The 15,752-nt window shown below is 43.5% G+C and overlaps 1 long non-coding RNA gene across 1 annotated transcript; it reads left to right on the top strand.

The window, feature by feature from the left end:
• The first annotated feature begins 16 nt into the window (after positions 1 to 16).
• On the top strand, positions 17 to 10,795 carry LOC108446437. The gene is made up of 3 exons (XR_001861609.1): positions 17 to 1,577; positions 2,921 to 6,393; positions 6,506 to 10,795. It is a non-coding gene; the product is annotated as an uncharacterized LOC108446437 (long non-coding RNA).
• Positions 10,796 to 15,752: the final 4,957 nt, after the last annotated feature.

Below are 15,752 nucleotides of genomic sequence, written 5' to 3' on the forward strand. Positions count from 1 at the left end.
ACTCTTTCTTTAGGAAAGCAATTCGGGAAGAACAACAAAGAATTCTTCCTTGCAGAAAAGGTTTGTGGTTGCCTTGCCAGCTCTCAAAATTAAAACTATGTTCCAGTCAAAAATGCCTATTCAGGCTGACATCAAAGAGAAAAATGCGAGCAGGTCAGGGAGTTTAATTTCCATGGCACTCGCATTTGTGATTCACATGTCGGGCGCAGTAATGACTTACATGCCCATTGGCAACAACGGAATAGAGGGCCAGTGTGGACACAAAGGGACGGGATCCCGAGGTAGCAGGAAGGGGACGGATTCCGTGTGGGCTGGGATGCGCGGAGCCCATTGAAGTCGGGCGGTGTCACTCGGAGCACGGGCCGCTGGTCTTTCTCACAGCGGCGTTTCCATCAATGAGAACCTTGTGGAGCCCCCTGGGCTGGGTTGAGCCTTTTGGGAATGATGCTTGAGGGGGGCCTGATGCCGTGAGGGCTCCTTTTCATTGTCCAGAGACCGGCTCCTTGTAAATACGCTGAACATAGCGGGTGACTCCCAAAAATCTGGGTCTCGGGGCTTATTTCCTGAATCCTTTGAGGTGTATTTTCATACCAACTTTGTAACTTCTCAAAATCTCCAGTCCAGGTGAAGGGTTGTGTCGTGAGGTTTGAAAGCAGGAGGTATGTAAACTTTTTAACAGTGTCTGTGTATTCTCCTACTACTCCTTATTTGCTTTTCTCATGGGATGATCCAAGTAGGCATTACACACTGTTGATAAATAGATTTTCAGCCCATTTCATTTAACCATTACTGCATTTCCATATCAAAGATTTTACACTTGGCATGCCCGAGCCTATTTTATTTGTAATCTGTTCTCAAATGAGGAGTTTGGAATGTTTTTTTCATTATGTGTTTCAGCTGCCATGTACTGCCCTCGTGTTATTTTTGAAGATGAGATCTTATACGCTACCTCAAGTCATTCTACAACTCATTGGCTCTTATTTATTCTGGCCTCCTAATCTAACACAATTTCTGTGTTGAAACTTGTTGCTATTTTTTTTCCAAGGATACACCATAGGATGTTAAGCATGTGCTGTATATCAAAGTGCAAATATAAACTAGTTGATAGTCTCTAGTCACACCCTGGATAGGTGTGGCATTTGGGAATTTTTCACTTGCTGGCTGGAGATCAGAATGTGCTTAACATGGTTCCATACACAGGATCTCAGCTGGGAGAGAACTGGTTGGGGCTTTTTGGGGTTTTGGTTTTGGGGTTCGGGTTTTTTAATTTTTATTTAAATTTTTCATGCATGCTGTTCGAAGGGTTGGGAGCTAAATAGTTGTACTGTTTCCAGAAACAGATTTTTACATGTTTGGCTATATTTAGAGCTGCAATTGGGAGATTTGAGGTACGATAATCCAGTGCCTCACTGTCTTTCCTTTTCTCTTTCTATCACTCCGTGATGGACAAGCTTGATTCTAGTGTCAACCTAAGGCATGGTGCAGAGCTGTACCACTCCAAGAGAAACTCCAAGGAGGAAGTATGACTCAGAGGGCTGCAATTCCTTCCACAGTTCCTCCTTGTTCCAGCCAGGGAAGTAAGTTACTTCGGTATTTGAGCTGCTAGGCTAAAGCTTGCTTCTCCCCTGGTGCTCACAAGCCTCAGCTTGCAAGAGAGAGAGAAGAGGGACAAAGACCTGTGCTAGGATGAGGTGCCACCAACCTGGGAAAGGCCTGGGACCACTCAAGCCCCCTGTGGGGTTTCACTGCCACCCACCTTTAACACCAAGAGCCAACCACCCACCTTTTTATACTTAGAGACTGGCAGAGAACTTGCAGGCAATTATTTTCTCACCAAAGCAGAAGCACTAAACTCTGAGGCCTGAGGACATGCCCTGATGTAGGGCCTGTTTGCAAATGGTGCACGTGACTCTTTCACCTGCCTGACATTCTGCTCAGCATCAACATGCTTTGGGGAAAAACATAAAATAATAATAACAATAATAATGAAATTCACAGCCCTTTTTTGAATACGCTTTTTCACGGATGGCAGAAATGCTGTACTACGGAAGGATGTTCAACTGAGCACTATTTTTAAAGAATTTTTAGTATGGCAGTGAAATATTATGTTAGCTGAGGCAATGTCCACTGAGAGCACAGACTAAATACTGAAAGATAGAAGGGGCCAGGAAAACAAGAGAGAAATTTATCCATATGCACATCAGCTAGATGATCCAGGTAGGAATAAGACCTCAACACTTGTTATTAAACCCTCTAGGATTACCAGGGACAAGTTTTCAGGAAGTATTTTGCAGTTCAAAAAAAAGAAAAAAAAACAACCCAAAACCAACAACAAAAAAACAACGGAACAAAACCAGGAGCAAGAATCAACTTCAGAAAACAGATCTGGCCCTCATGTGGTGTTCAGCAGCACAGATACACACACTCACACTTCCTGCCTGAGTTCTATCAGTGTCAAAAATAGCCTGTGAAAGAAGATTCAGGCTATTGGAGCAACTTCTGCTTTCAGCAAAGTAGACTGAAGCATGGGGCTGTTTATACCTCCATGTGGGACTTGAGGTACCCACATGTGTAAAGCTCCTCCTTTTGCTGTGAGCTTTGAATGGCAGCAGTGCTAATTCACCTGGGTACCTGACAGAGATCTCCAGATGGATGTAGAGAGAGAAACACCATTCACTTGAGCTGGTCTTTATTCCTACACCGAATGGAAATGATGTAAAGGAAGCCCGCAGCTCAAACGTGCAGAAGTTGCTTTTGTTTTGCATTGGTTTATTCAGGTATTTTAAACAGGCTGAGTTGAAATAATCAGTTGAGCCTTTCTGACAACTTTGTAAGAAAGCCTTATGTGGCCAATTCTTAATCAGCTGTATCATCAGACAACAGGCTAATTGTGTCCAATTACTGTGCACATTGTCCCCAGGTTGCAGATCACTTCCTGTGTTGAAACGACGACTTGAGAGCGATGTCCTCGTAGACAAGGCAATACCATCTTCCAGTCCTGCTGGGTCTCAAAGCAATCTGTGAGGACTCCCTTCGGCTGCCTGCCTGTGCTTAGCCAAGTTATTAGACACATACAGGATGCACTGAACTCAAACTCCTTCTAAGCTCCTGGATGGGTCTGAGTTCACATAGCCAGCTGATTTAGTCGTGTCTCTGGTGCTAACAAAAAGTGAATATACTGACCTGCCAGGAATGCTGCCTGGATAGGAGTGTAATGAATGTGCTTGGGTGTGTTTAATCATACAGATATGCAATGGGCACCTTTACCACTTCTGTAGCCTCTCTCTTGTTCTCAGTGCTTAGTCATATCCCTTTAGAAAGGGGATAATACTTTGGAAGAGCAAACACTCACATTTCTGAACACATAATCAATCAAAAATACGGCAACAGAGCCTTTAGTGGGCCAAGGTATGTACCTTTTCAGACAGAGGTAAATTCAAAGTAATTCCATGAAGCCAAGTCAGGGGAGAACTTAGTCCCCCTGATAAGTAATATAATAAAATTGGCCGGATGACTCACTGTGAGCAATTTGGTGAAAATATTATCGTTTTGTATACCCTTCCTTTTTCTTTTCTCCATATTCCTCTTTCTCTTCCTCATCCCCTTTTTAGCCTTTTCTGCCTTGTGATGCCACGCCAAGAAGACCCAAGAACCAGAGTGAGGCAGATGACAGAGTGAGTGGTTTGGAGAGGATGAAAACAAGCCACTGCTGGAAGTGCAGGAGTTGGTAAAATCTCAATAATCCATATTGATATCTGACATGACTGACAAGGGAAAGGCTCATTCCTTGCATTGTTTGGGTTCCTGAGAGTGCCCCTTGCCTGTTCCATTGTACAACATAGCCCGGAAAAAAGAGGGGAAAGGTGACACTGATCCTGCTCTAAATAGGAGTCAATACTGCGCTCATCGCTGCAGTGTCTGAAAGCAAGATATACTATTGCTGCTGCAGGACAAAGTTCATGGAATATCAAGTGTTGATAGTCTGTGCTCAGAGTCTGTAAATGTATGTACAAATGGGTCACATCCACAGCTGGCATCTGTCTGGCTCCAGATCTGGTCCAGTAAGTTTCTAAAGAGTAGTTCACGACAGACCATTGAAAACTTCCAAAGAAAGTCCCAGGGCACATGACAGAAATGGCCAAGTGGGACAGCACAGTAGAAGAAAGAAATCCTGTGGGTTCATTTCTTTAAAGCATAGAAGTCATTAATCATTTCTATTCCTTTCCATTCGAAACAGCTGCCTGCCTGCATTTGCTAAGTTACTGCTTTCCTAACCACACAGCAACTAAGCTGTGGGCCCCAGAATGCTCATGCTTCCAGATATTAATAAACGATTTCCCTCCTTCGCTGTGTCAATGAAAGCACGTTAACATTCTCAGCATCTGGTTTTGGTAGGGAAATAAAACCCTGACGGTTCCACACTTTATGAATTCCTTCCCCCCCCAAAAATCTCTCTTACTGCTTGTCTTCTCAAGTGAGGCTCCAGAAGTTCAAAAGCTTGGGGTGTGAAAAACCTCAGTGGCCTTCTACCTGTCTGTCACCTGCGATGCAGGATGTTGCCCGTTATCGAATTAGAAAATGATCTCTCCTGTGGCGCTTGCCTGCTCATCTTCTTGTGAAACTGAGTGACACTTCCCACGTCAGCTCGCTCCTTCCCAAGAGCCGCTGTCATCTCCGCGGGCTGCAATTAGTGAAATGCCAGCCAGCAGGTGGAGACGCATGAAAGCAATCCCAACCCATGGACAGGATCGCCTTGACATCGCATTCCCATAGCCCCAGCCAAGCGCTCCGGCGGGCCGGAGCCAGAAAACATCGCGATTGGCTTCATGGAAGAGCTCAGAACTCACATCTTGGATTGCTGACAGAACATGTGACGGAGCAGCCCCGGCTGGGCTGAGGAGCCGTCCAGCACCTTTCATGTCTCAGTGAGTCCTGCAGGGAGGGAGGCAGGGACGCTGGGGGCTGACTCTGGCCTGACCTTGATTCATTCAGTTTGTTCAACAGTTTAGAGCTGCCTGTCAGCGTCAGCTGTGCCGAGTGATGCAGGGAGCCACACACACTCCGGGCTGGGCACATTCCCTGCCGGCCTTGCGCCGTGCAGCCCTGGGGCTCCGCTGCCTCGTGACCCCCAGATGCATTTCCACCTATTCGCTGCAGAAGAGCAGCCTGCGATGCTACGAAAACAGCTCTGCTTCCTCTGCTCCTTTCATAGCTCCTCCCACCCAGGGTTTCCTCTTTCGGAGTGGAAACACCATTGTAATGGCTATTTCTGAAATGCTCCTGCCAAGATTAGGAAGTGCAGAGGGGTACAGAAGTGTGAGGAGGGGCAAAGGTAGTTTGGGAGTTATTTTGGGAGCGGGGAAGCTGTTTACATGAGTTTGGGAGCACATCCAGGGATAATTCTGTGTCATCTTCAAGCCAGTGGTTAAGTTTCTAGCTCAAATCTCCCTAGAAATGATAAGAAACCGCAGTACTGGGTCTGCAGAATACCTGATATGAACTGATTGCCTTCAGTGGAAACATGCACACAATGGGAGCCAAGCCTAAATGCCATGCCACAGAATGCTGGCAAACCCCTCCCTTACAGCAGAAAGGATTGCTCGGGCTGTGGAAGACAAACTTTAAGTGACAGGACATGTCAGCATCCACATGGAGGTATGGAAAGAGGGAAGGAGATGGTGTGAAAAATTAGGAGAGCTTTGAAAATTGCAAAAATCACCTGCAAACATTGTGAGAGATTTCAGTGTTTGAACACAGGACATGCTGTCAAATTCTCTTCATTGTGGAGATACCTGAAAACATGGTGTCTTGTTTTACAACTCCAGACCCCCCCAACACTTAATCATTTGTGGTGAGCTTGTCAGAGTTTGTTATTTTTCCTTCAAATGAGGAAAGCTCTTCAAATCTTGAAAATCCAGTTCCAGCATTCCAGAAGAAATGCATTTTGCAGCTTTTCCATCCTTTTGGGTCCCTCTCCTCCCCCTCTGCACTGCCTCTTGCAGTCTTGTCTTTGGAGAGCAGAGTTTAGTATGCCGCTGAGGAGATAGCCTGCATGCGAGGTCCCTCAAACATAAACACACTTCAGGAACAGATTCACCCCAGTGTGCTTCCAAATGTGGAAACCACATTCCATCTGCACTCCATCTTATCAAATGGTCAATAGCTGGGATGTTGAATGGACATTCCTTAGAGTGAAGATTATGAAAATATACATTACTGCTCGGCAGTGATTCACCAGCTTCCAAACTCTCTCTGTCCAAGAGCAGCTGAGCTCAAAGTTGCTCAGGCTGAGGACTTCGAGAATGCTGTGCAGGAATTTGCCACACTGAGCTGCAAAACTCTCTTCAGGTGACTTCTCTGGAGGTTAAGAAGCCCTGTGTTCATTCAACTCAGGTATTGTTCTGCATTTGCGGTCCTTTTGAAAGTTTGTTACGTCTTAATTTATAAATTATACATAATTATAAGGCGTGTTTTTTTAAAACCTGTCTCTGATTTTTCCACTCAGGTCCCCAGCACCGTGGCATCAATGACTTCTGAGCTGTCACCCCGACAGAAAAATCAGAGCCCACGTGAGTGTGCTTGTCACACAACCCTGCCTGATGATAAGGCAAGTTATCACCATTATTCTTTGACCTATTTTTTGGCTTGTAAATGAGTGGGTCTAAATTCCCAGCCAGAGACTGAAGATGTTGTTTATTGATCTATTGTATAGGATTGCCTTGAAAGAGTCAGCATTTGTCTTAGGTGACTCACAGATTGCTCTGATGATGGATGTGTGCTTTGCTTTGCTCTCTGTGTCTCTCTCTTGCTCCCTGTGTACATATGTTTATATGTCCATAAATACATAGATAGATAGATAGAAAAGAAATGGCTTGCTTTCATGACACACTCTAAATTTAGAGTCTTGATTTCTCTTGAGGATTGTTTTTTAAAGAATCGCTATTAGTCAAGCAAAAGTTACTGAGGCAGAGCGAAAGAAACTACTGAAAGTATTTGAAATAAAAGACAGTTTATCATTTAGGGCAGTGGGATAAGGGTGCAGGAGAGTGGAAATTCAAGTGCTGAATCATGTGGACATGCTTTAGTTCGTAGTTGGTAAGTCGTTTAATCTACGTGGTGACTCAGTTCCTTGTTTATGACAAGAGGACAAAGCTTAACAGCCTTGTTAATGAACTAAAATCTATGAATCCATATGAAGGAATATGGACTGTGGACGTGAAGGTGATGGCAACTCACTCAGAACTTACCCAGTTTATCCCTCCCAGCCAGACCTTGCTGCTGGATATCATTTTGGATCCTGCCTTAAACAGTGTTCTGTTGAAGATCTCTTAAAATGTTGGTCTCTGTGGCACCTGTTCAAACTGAAATTAGGTCCTCGTTGGGTTGTGACAGAAGACAATGAAATTAAACTAAAGACATAATCCAAAAATGTACAATTTTTGGGCAAAACACCGAAGTAGTTGTCCCAGGACAAAATAGGTCTCTCACAGAGACGTGTTTGCCCCAACCAAATACATTAATGAAGGAATACAATTTTTTGAAGGATCAGTGTGGAAGATATTTTGGAAGCACCTGAACTTGCTCTACAAATACTGCTCAGCTGCAGGCTACAAATCCTTGAGATCTACTTCCAGAGAGTATCAGGTGCTATTTAATGCAAAATAAGGGTTTTCTTTCAATCTGAAGTTCAATTGCCAGTATTTTCAGATCCCTCTATGCCATCCTTAGTTTCATGAGTCACAAGGATGCACCTTGTACCTGAGTATTAGTGGCAACATTTGGTTTATGTTACAAACCTCTCCTCCCACAAGTGCGTGGCGGTGTCGTGGAGAACGCACATTCCCATAATCATTTCATATGTTTTCAGTCTTAAAAGTAAAGTTTATATAATGAAAATACAATATAATTATACACATGGGAGTTCTGGTTTGGAAGAGGTTCGGCAGAATTCTTTGATAGAACAAGCCCCCAGCCACAAAAGCTGCCATGCAGCGATTTGACAGTCAAATATGTATAATCACTTAGTCTAAATTAAAGGCATGGTAAGAGCAGCACACTGAAATCCCTTCTGTCACTCTTGGCCAACAAATGACAAATACTGTAAACCTAACCCAAAATGCATCCTTGAATAAACTTTGAGGAACTTTTTAAAAAGGTGCTTGGGGGTGGTGAGTTATATAAGGAAATGTGAGTGCAAGAGATCTTTTTATACAAGGTTATTTTGTGATACTAACTGAGCTCTCATCAGCCTGGTCCTTTTTTTTTTTTTTCTTTTTTGCTCTGCACCAATTTCTAGTACCTAGAAATGGGCAACATGAGGGTTGCCAGAGGAAAAAAAAAATCATCTCACTAGGCAGAACAGAGATGTCAAAATCTGTGAAGTTCAACACCTTCTTGTTTAGGTGAGATTTGCCATTTGCTGTTCCTGCCAACATCTCTCCCCAAAACACATGAACCCTTTTTCACTCCACCAAAGCTGCCCCTTTTGGGCAAAAAGTTCATGGCCAACATCCTCCATGGGTACAGAATTTTGCAGCAGCAGGATGATGCTGATTTACACCAGATATGGATCTGGTTCACAGCATGTCTCAGCCTGAATTCACAAAGCATGGAGTAATGTGAAACAAGGAAGTGACTTTTGTGAAAAGCATTTTGGAAAGGAAAACCAAAAATGATGGATGTACCACTGGGGCAGAGGGAGTGGAGCCCGCCTCAAAGAAGACCTTGTAGAGCTGCGAGCCTTCCCACAAAATGTGCTGCTGCCCTCAGAGAGGAGGGGGAGGTTTCCCCAGGACAAATGCAGCCACACCAAGCACCCTAATAACCACTTTGTAGATATTTTTATGTACCGTCACATCAAAACCAGACGGAACTTCCAAAACATTTGAATTTGACCCATCACTGATTAATGGAAGGAGGAGAAGGAGAATGGGTGGGAAGAATAGTCATTGTGAACTGCCATAACACTGGGCAGCAAGCCATGCTATTCAACAAATGAGACAATACATTAAAAAACAAAACTCTGTTTTCAGGGGCTTTCTATATATATCAAGAGCTTGATTCACAGACTGCTGAAGTTAATGGGGATCTTTCCTGTGACTTTAACCAGCTACTGGCCCTGCTGTTACAAAAGAGGAGTTAATACAACTTGCACTTACTCAGGGTCTCAAGATTAGAAAATTGCAAGGTTGAATCAAAGATCACTAGTAGTCGCTGATTGAAACTAATTAGTCAGAATGCACACTCACTTAGCCCACCTGTCTGTGGTGAATTTTACTATTGGAGCCATTAGCATGAACCAATAGTGGAGCAAAGATTTAACAAAAGACAGAAAATGCACATGATGACAAGAAGAACAGTTAATAACTTATGTTCCACCTGACATTTAAAGCTCTGCTTTAGACATAATTGTTTTCAAATATTGGATACCTTTTTATAGCTTCTTTCTGTTTCTTTCCCTCTGGAAGCAATTAGCTCAATCATATTACAAACCTTATGTCTTCAGCTATGCAAGTGACCGTATTGGACGTGCAGCAGTCCTTTGTGAGGAATAGGGTTGTTCATTTCAGTAGGAGTTTGGGATGGGGAGACTAAATCATCCTCTTCCTGATCCAGCCACGTGAATGGAAAAGGTGACCTTCCTCCTTTTGCCATGACTTTGTTGGAGGTCCTGCCTCCACCAATCCTCTGGCAGAGAAGGCAGTATGAAACTTTCCAAATTAGCTGTGCAAAGTTACGTTCTCAGTCTAATTAGGGGAAATTAATTTCTCCTGGGGCCCGTAACAAATTTTACCCAAGTTAGCTCATCAAGAAAGACCGAGCTGTGAGGATACCTGGGACATCTCACAGCTTCCATGGGTGCAGCCACCAGAGAAATGGAGAACAATTCTTCGTTCCCACTTAAAGGTATTTCCTCCAGGATGTTCTTGGACCAAACTTCTGTAAATACACAAGGCAGTCATTAGATCCTTAGACCTGTTCAGCAAAGCTCTCTTCATCACGCTTAATGTGTGCATAAAACTCAACAGTTTTCCAAACAATCTTAACCATGCACTTCCATTTTGCCAAGGGCTTCCCTGGTATGGCTGGAATATACTCCACAGTATTGCTCTCTGAATCTGGGAACTCGGAGCTGCAGCTACACTGGTTCCACCAGATCATCAGGAATACTTGTGGTTTCCTTCACTGATCACTTCCCTTCTCTCTTATATTTGTGACATCTTTAATAGAAAATCAGTATTTAGTGTCACTAAGGATCAGGACTAAAGACATTTGTGGAGCAGAACTTTGTCAGTGAGCCAGTCACAGCTCAACTGTAACGATATTCTGGTGTTTCTACAGTGCAGGAAATGCTTGTATCACTCTTCCCCTTCCTCTCATATGTGAATGCAAGCATATTTAATATCCTGGACACTTCTATTTGGTAATGTTGGCAGAAAGTGACATTGCTGACCTGAAGTGGTCATTTGACACTGGGAAATCAAATGGCAGCAGCAAATTAAGGTGGCACTAAAGTTACTGTAAATATTATCATTCCTTCAGTGGCAATATGTGCCAGTAAAGAAAAAAATAATTCTCCTCATCATACTTAATGTAAATATTGCAAGAATTATGTTTGTGTTTCATTCAAGAAATGCCATGTTCAGCAATTTCACTGTAGAAGACAGGAACAGTTCACATCTCATTCGATTCTACACTTATGTACACCTGAAATACCACAGATGTAGATATTGTCACTTTTTATTTTTATTCTTCATGGCAAAAATATTTTTCTTTTAGTTTGACTTTTCTGTCTTTCTAAAAGGATTTCTTTCCTCTCCTGTTTTTTTTTTTTTTTTTTTAATTGGAGAAGAAATGTTTAATCTGTTTCTTCTCCTTGTTTGGGTGCAGCAGTAGCTCCTCATCCAAAAGCCAGTGCAGAGGTGCTCACTGTATCCAACTGACTTGTTTTCTCTTATTCAGGTAAAGGTCTCAGCATGCACTGAAGTTTAAATACAAACTTCAGCTTAAATTGGGGTACTTTTAAAAGCAAAGTCCTAAATTACTCCTGCTAAAAGTTTGGGGGGAAAAAATGTAAGGAGAAGCTGAGATAATCGCTAGGAAAAGTAGATCCCTGGAGAAAGGCAAACAACCTGGCTCCCTGTTGACTTTGCCTGGGTCAAAGGGAAAAGTTGAGTCACTGGCTTCTGCTTACATTTTTTCTTTCATCTTTTTGATAGCAGGAATAGGAGTCCAGCTTTCCAAGACTTTCTGTCCGAGTTCCTCCCTTCCCAAGACCAGTCCCTTTCCTCTCTTTTATCTTACGCTGCAGCTTTCAGCTTTGAATGTTGAAGAGGCTTGATCTGACTCTGTGCAGAGGTGATGGCTGGCTGAAGGAAGAGTGAAATGTCCATTTATAAAAGCACTTTGGCACACGAGTAGGTAAAGGGGTTCCAGCTCTGTTGCAGGAAAACAGGCTTTTTCATTCTTCCTGTTTTTCAGTAAGTCCTTGAAATAATCAATTTGATATTTGGAAAATAAAGAGGTGCACACATCTCTGTTGCAAGGACTGCTTGCATGGGAATGGTTGCTGCTGGTGAACTTCCTTGGAAGTGTAGCAGTTTCATGATTGTCTTATATAATTTGGCCTTATAATTGCTAACAATGGTCAGGGTTTCCATGCAGGAGGAAATCTTCAAGGCATCAGCAGGACTGCGGCTGAAGGCCTGGTGCCTTCAAACCCAGCACGGTTCCACCGTGATGTTCCAGCAGGATCTCTGTGACTTTTCCTGGGAAGTTCGTGGGGCTGTTGGATGTGTAACCACTCGTGGAGGTGAGACAAGCTGCTAATCCTGAGCAACCCCACGCACACCCGCTGCACACCCAGCCAGACTGAACCTCCAGTCCTCAGCCTTCTCCATCTGCTCTGTCGATCCCTTTTGACTTATCTCTTTTTTAAAGGCAGCGATTATGCGCAAATCAAATGAGTCTGCTTCTTTAGGTCCATTAATTATTACATTCCATTTACATTTTCTGTTTACTTTTTCCCTTCTCTATGGAAGCTATTGAAGGTCTGACGATTCAGAATGCTCTGGGAACACTATGTGGCTTTCCTTCTTGTTTGCCCATTGTAACGGAGCTCATTTTTCAGTGGAGGTTTCCCATTATTTCCAGGAAAAATGTGGTCAAACCCATGTACTCCCAAACCTTTTGATCTCCTGAATCCTCTTCATATCCCAGATAAAAAAGTCAGTGATTAAGACAGAGTTCCTAAAAGGACACATAGTCAGGTTTCCCTTTGACCAAAATGGTTTCCCAGTGAATCAAACCTTTCTCAGCTCAGGGGGGGCTCGACAATAGACCCTGAAAAGATGGATAGAGCAATTGTCCTGCTTAGTGATCCACGAAAGGAAAGGGGTCCTTAGTGAAGGGAGACCTACACTAAGTCTGACCTGACACTGCAGGAGTAAGACAATGAAAGGTCAAGGAGACTAACGAGAGGAAAAATGCAGACAATGGGTGCCACAGCCAGCACACAGCTCCTGCCACGCAGACTATGGGGCAGCAGCGTTAACTGCCTCAGACATGTGAAGGGCAACTGAAGCGGAAAGAACTTGAAGTTTCCTTCTTAAGAATTGTGGCCCAGCATCTCCAGGATTTACCCAGGCCTCACAGAGAGGTCAAAGTGATGCAGCTAGGCCTGAGGTGAATGAAAAATAAAGATTATCTAATTGGGGAGGAGAAAAATATAGACGTATTTTAGACCGAACAAAAAGGGCAACTCCTTGGCAGTTGGGATCTGCAGCAAGTTCCCAAGGCATTTTGTGGGAGGAACCAGAGAAAGCTTTTGCCTAATTATTTGGAAAAAGCCCAAGCAACTTGATATTGATGTATGTGGGACTTTCAACCATCATATTTTTCTTCTGTATGAATAAAAGATTCGTAGTTTACAGTATCTGGGGCTCAACCAAATTTCCTTCAAGCACCCGGCAATTGTTTCTTTCTGTGTGTGAAAGAATCCTGGTCCTTGTCATCTGTCTGGAGACAAAAGGAGGAATCTCTGTGGCTTCTGCAGGCATCCCTTTCCTCAGAGGCGTCTCCATTATCACTTCTTTGTAGCTGGGCCTTGCCCTCCTGAAAGCCCCTTCCTCCTCAGGTCAGACCTAAGCACTGCTTTTGAATGTGTACACCAACAAGACACTCCTTAGTTAACAAATAACATTTTAAAAGCCTCATCAGAGGACTCGGGAAGAGAGTCTACCTCGATTCTATTTGTCATAATAGCTGAATGTTTTTTCCATTCTAAACCACATTTTTCATCTCTTCAGTGACCAGATCTTTCGACAGTGGACGTGAGCACTGAGGTTTGTCAGAGCAATCATTTCTGTGGCAGGAACTGACAGGTGGAATAGACATTTTCTTATCCATAAAAGCAAAATAAAGCAGCATTTTAATATTCAGCAGGTTCAGGTGAGACAACTTGCTCTTCTTCGGAACCTTGCACAAAAATTGCACTTTCCCAACACTGCTAAAATCAGGTATAGGTGTGGAGAGAAGGATTTGGGGTGGTAGTGCTGGTTAGAGGATGGCACGTGGAAGTTACACAGCACACCTGGATTTTATTCCCAGGCCAGTTGCCGGCTTGTTGTGTGATCCCAGACAAAGCCCTAGAGCTCCTTCTGCCTCATCTTCCCTGCCTGGAAATTAAACCCAGTTTATCAAGGAACTTTTTGGATCTTGGGTTAGAGGTACAGCAGATTATTACTTTCACCTATGTGTTCTGTTGGTTCCATGATCAAAGAAAGTGAAAATTTAAGAAGCATATGTTGGGTTGAGGAATGGTGTGAATTTCAACCAGCATTAGGCAACTAATGGAAATTACAATGGAGGAGTAAAGTACTTTCCCTTCTTCTGAGATGGCGGCTGAATCAAACCCAAATTCTTTTAAAAGCCATCTCAATTGGAAACTATTAGGTAATTTCTTTGGAGAGTGGAGAAGGGGGTAGACAATATTCCTCCTACAATTACTGAGCCTTCTATAAACGAAATGATCTCTTTGCATTCCAGTGATGACCCCAGCCATGGATGAAAGCTGAGGTTCCCATCTGACCTCTTGTTTTAAATTTCCACCTGTGTAACTCTGCATTGTGGTTGCTAACTCTCTTGGGCCCGCAGGTGAGCACAACACTGAGAGAAAATGAAAGATGGAGCTCTCCTTTAAGGAACTTACAGTTTAAGGAACGTTATTCCCGGAGTTAACTCCATTTGTGCTGGAAGGAATTCCCCTCGGGATCAAATTCTAAAGTGGTGACTGCTCACAAAACCTATGGGGTTACAAAAACCCAGACAGGGAGGAAAGGAGGTATTTCTGCCGTGCTGGACAAGATAATTTGTCTGAAGACAGAGAAATGAGTGCCTATGAACGTATGGTTGGGCCAAGCCAACCTGGTCTGGGGGCTCAACCAGGGATTCAGGCTGGACAGCAACACCAACAACTGAACCCTTGCTCTGAAGGCAGCACCTAGAAAAGGGTTGAAACCCAAGTAGATCCCTCACAGGCAGGCACTGGTGTCAGACTCTGTCCCCAGGTGCTCTGCCCTGGGCCTTGCAGAGCTTTTTCCATCAGGTAGAGCTGCTCCATCCGGCCTTTTCCTGGTCACTCAGCGCGAGGGCCGCGGCCCGAATCTTCTGAACTGCCACACTTACTGCAAATGTGATTCATGCCTCCAAACACCAGGTAGGAGCATCACCAGGATCCGATGAATTGTGTTGTGGAAGTGCCTGGTTTTTTTCCAGTGACTTCAGCTCAGATAGAGGAATGAAGACCAGCTGAAATGGGGTGGAACTGCTCCCACAGCACATGCCCATTATCTCCATTTTTCAGATTATGTTTAGACAGCTCACAAGATCTGGAAGGGGATGGTAACTCTTGTAATCATTCTGCTGGCCAGGGTTTTGCAGTGTGTTTTTGTATTTCAGTCATGGATTTAAAAAAATAAGTGACGTCACACAGGTGCAATTCCCCTGTAAAAAACAAATAAATCTGGGCTCCTTCTGTGTAGCTGATAAGGACCCCTGTGAAGCTCCTTTCTGATCATCATAGGTTTTTAATTGAGTTTAATTAGCCATTAAAATAATTTCCCAACATTTATAGCACATTTTCCCTCACCGGAACATTTTAAATCAAGATGGTATCTTTTTCCGAAAGATACGCTCCAACTCAAACAGGGATTAATTCCAGGGGACTCAGGAGGCTGATGCACTCACACCCATCCCTTGCAGCCTTCTCACTTCCATGCAGGTAATGGCAATCACTGTGGTTTTTCCACGCAGGATGCTGGGTTGAAGGAACAGAGCAGGGCTGAAGATGGGTGGGATGAAGTGGGAGGCTCCACTGCCCCCAGACTGGCAGGATTACAATTCCTTTAGAGGTTTGTGTCAAGGAATATTGTCAAGCGTTCGCCAGAAGCTCAGAAATCCTTAAAATTATTGTGCCAGGATTTTCTTTGTTCATTCAATATTCATTTTTCTTGTTTCCAAATTCTTCCAAAGCATATCATGCGTGAAATGAAGACTCGCGAAATTGTTTTTTAGAGGTAAAGAGATACAATCTTTGATATATTCCAAAATCTTGGTTTCATTTCTCACCAGGAAAGATTTTTTTGTTAATCAAAGCAGAAATTTGCTACACGGAGCCCCAAGTTGTAACATCTTATCCCAGTTGGATCTGAGGATACTGAACATTTTGCTGTATTAAGTCATAAATTTGGGCC

This window comes from Corvus brachyrhynchos, unplaced genomic scaffold, assembly GCF_000691975.1.
Source record: "Corvus brachyrhynchos isolate BGI_N302 unplaced genomic scaffold, ASM69197v1 scaffold315, whole genome shotgun sequence".
In the NCBI taxonomy this organism is placed as follows: Eukaryota; Metazoa; Chordata; class Aves; order Passeriformes; family Corvidae; genus Corvus; species Corvus brachyrhynchos.